This window comes from Bombina bombina, chromosome 12 (genome assembly GCF_027579735.1).
Source record: "Bombina bombina isolate aBomBom1 chromosome 12, aBomBom1.pri, whole genome shotgun sequence".
In the NCBI taxonomy this organism is placed as follows: domain Eukaryota; kingdom Metazoa; phylum Chordata; class Amphibia; order Anura; family Bombinatoridae; genus Bombina; species Bombina bombina.
Window position 1 is genome coordinate 85,118,402 of NC_069510.1, and position 2,960 is coordinate 85,121,361.

A 2,960-nucleotide genomic window follows, 5' to 3' on the forward strand; every position below is an offset into this window, starting at 1 on the left:
AATATAGAGACATCATTGGTTTAATTTAAAAATATTTCAAAAAGGCGACACAAGTGCTAAACCACTTTCTGAAAGGAGGGAACCTGAACCAGAATGTTGTCCAGATAAGGAGCCAAAGAACTGTCCTGAGTATCATCAGTAAATCACCCAAAACCTTGGTAAATACTTTAGGTGCCCATCACATGTTTTTAAATGATAGTCACTTAGAGACTATCAAGAGGCTTGAAACCCAGCCCTTTTGTGCATTAGCACTTTATGAATCCCAAGATATCTCCAAAAAATACTTATAAAGGGGGTACTTCCCAGAGGCCTGATGATGATGTGGGTGGGGCCAATCAGTGGGTGAAGTTGTGGTGATGCTGAGGATCCTGGGCAAAGTGGGGTGGCCAAATGAGGTCCAATCACAATGGGGGGGGAAATGGTGGAAGCCAGGTATTATGCTGGTTGGGCTTGCAATGCCACTGTATGAATCTATTATCAGACTTGTATTAGGCATTTGATATATATTTAAAGTTATAATATAGCACCTTGATTATCCACATTTGTATTGTTTTTGGGGAATCCTGTAATGGTGGCACTGGTCGCAGATATTGAGAGCATTATATGTCCTATACCCAGAACTATTAATATATCATTCTCCTTTTTAAGATGTAGCAATTGCAATTACATGACACAAGGGGAATTTTCTATCATCCCACAAAAGGACAAACTTTAAAATCAAGGAATACTTAACAGAAAGATCTAATTTTCTCATATCTGCTCAAATGACCCTGGGGTTTGATATATATAGGAAAGACCTGTAGGGGGTAAGCCAGAGAATTACTGTAACATAAATCCAACATAAAATCTAAAAATAGGACTGCCCCTATCTTTTCACACTTCTTGGTTGTTGGAGCCAATAAGGTTTCAAGTTATAGAAAAGGTAAATAGTCCAAGAAGTGGAGGAGATAGGGAACATGGATTTATAGTTTGGGGACATTAACCCCTAAAGGTCTGAATAGGTATTTTGATTGGACCTTATTGATGTAGGTTAATTGCAGGACTCTGGTAAACCAAATGTAGTATAAATTATCATCTTTTTAACACTTTCATGCGGAGGAAGGACTTAGATCAGAACAATTTTTCCGATGTAATCATTTGCTGGAAAAATAAAGCTACTCCGCCAATGTGACCACGTGATTTCAAGGCTGGGATTGGATCATGGGGGACTGCCTACACTGCTAGGCATACCCCCCAGTTTAATTTTTCAACAAAAAGATGGAGGCTGCAGTGTTCCATATAAAGTAGGCCACGCCATGCCGTCCTAACAGCATTAAAGCTCAGCACTGTTAGGATGGTATGGAATGTCCTAATGGCATGAAGGGGTTATGTAATTCATGCACATATATGATTTTAGTTCTAATATGCTATTGAAAAAAAACCCACATTGTTTAAAGGGACACTAAACATTAAATATATGTCATGCACCTCCCTGCAATAATGGGTGTTGCCATATTAGAACCTAAGTTACACTATCGGCATCTAAAGAGTTGCTGTAGATGTGCAAACATGTCAGCACTGGAATGTAGTGAAAGCTAGATTTCAACATGGCGGCACCCATGACAAGAGGGAGGCGGCAATAACCTCAGTACTATGCTTATTGTATAGATTGTACTTAGTGTTTAATGTCCCTTTAATGATTTACCCAAAAAACAACATAGAGGGCATGTCTCATATGCAATTAATAGATTGCCCACATGGTGACAATGTTGTATTACAGGATGTGGATTTTTAGCACCAATTAAGAGTATAAAAGACACACACTTGCATGTCTATGTTTAGACAGAACGTGACTTTAATTCACTTGTAACCTGATGTAAAGAAATAATGGTCAACTTTTAACAGGTTGGAATCATTCTTTCCTTTATTGTGTGTTGGATATGACAAATCCTGGATTCTGCGCCTTAGTGTGCTGTTTTCCACATTTCATTTTGAAACTGGTCATGTGACTGTTGGTATCTATATTGTAGAACTTGCATTGTTTGGTGCATTTTTTCTGAGATTCAGGAAATGCAGGTAACAGTGTAACAGTACCTTCGTCCAAAAGAGGAGCACTCTCACAACAACGCATAAAAAGTACAAGATAACTTTCATTTCTTCAACGATAAAAATCCATACAGGAATAGGATCCACACAGCGACAGTGGGGATGGAGAGAGGAGCCTACTCCTCAACTAACTGCTGCTACTGCCACACTACTCTGAATGCACCCGATCCCGTCTGATCTCGGAAGTTAAGCAGGATCAGGCCCGGTCAGTACCGGGATGGGAGACTGCCTGGGAACACAGGGTGCGGTAGGCAAGTAGCAGTTAGTTGAGGAGTAGGCTCCTCTCTCCATCCCTACTGTCGCTGTGTGGATGCCATTCCTGCATGGATTTTTATTGTTGAAGAAATGTTATTTTTTACTTTTTATCCGTTGTTGTGAGAGTGCTCCTCTTTTGGACGAAGGTATGTTTCACTAAGGAAGACGAGTGAGCACGTCACCTAGGATTCCCCTGGCAGTAACCATCACCCCCACCGTCACCACGAAGGGACTGCATCTAAGATACCGCATTGGAATGATGACGTCACCCGCCGACTAGTGAGTAACTGAAGAGGGGACCCGTGTTGGCCCGAAGGCAAAGGGAGGTAAGCCACTGTTCTTACCTTAGCGTCCGAGTCGCTTTAAGCTAAATGGCCAGCGGGGTTTTCCCCCAGGACCGGTGAAATCGTTTGGCGGTGAGAAAGTACAGTGTGTCATACGCTATATGTCTGTCTGAGTGACAGGGGGAAGTGGGGGTCTTTGGATGAAAACTGTTGGCTTTGTTTCAAGCATTTGAGAACTGAATCTATGTTGAGCTGAAACACAGGTGCCATCTCTCTCTTTTGCAAAATCGTGTAACAATAAAATGCTGTAACGTATTAGAGTATTTTGTTTTTGCA

At 41.2% G+C, this 2,960-nt stretch overlaps 1 pseudogene; it reads left to right on the forward strand.

Annotated features, from left to right (window-relative positions):
• The first annotated feature begins 2,220 nt into the window (after positions 1-2,220).
• On the forward strand, positions 2,221-2,339 carry LOC128643266 (uncharacterized; annotated as a pseudogene).
• Positions 2,340-2,960: the final 621 nt, after the last annotated feature.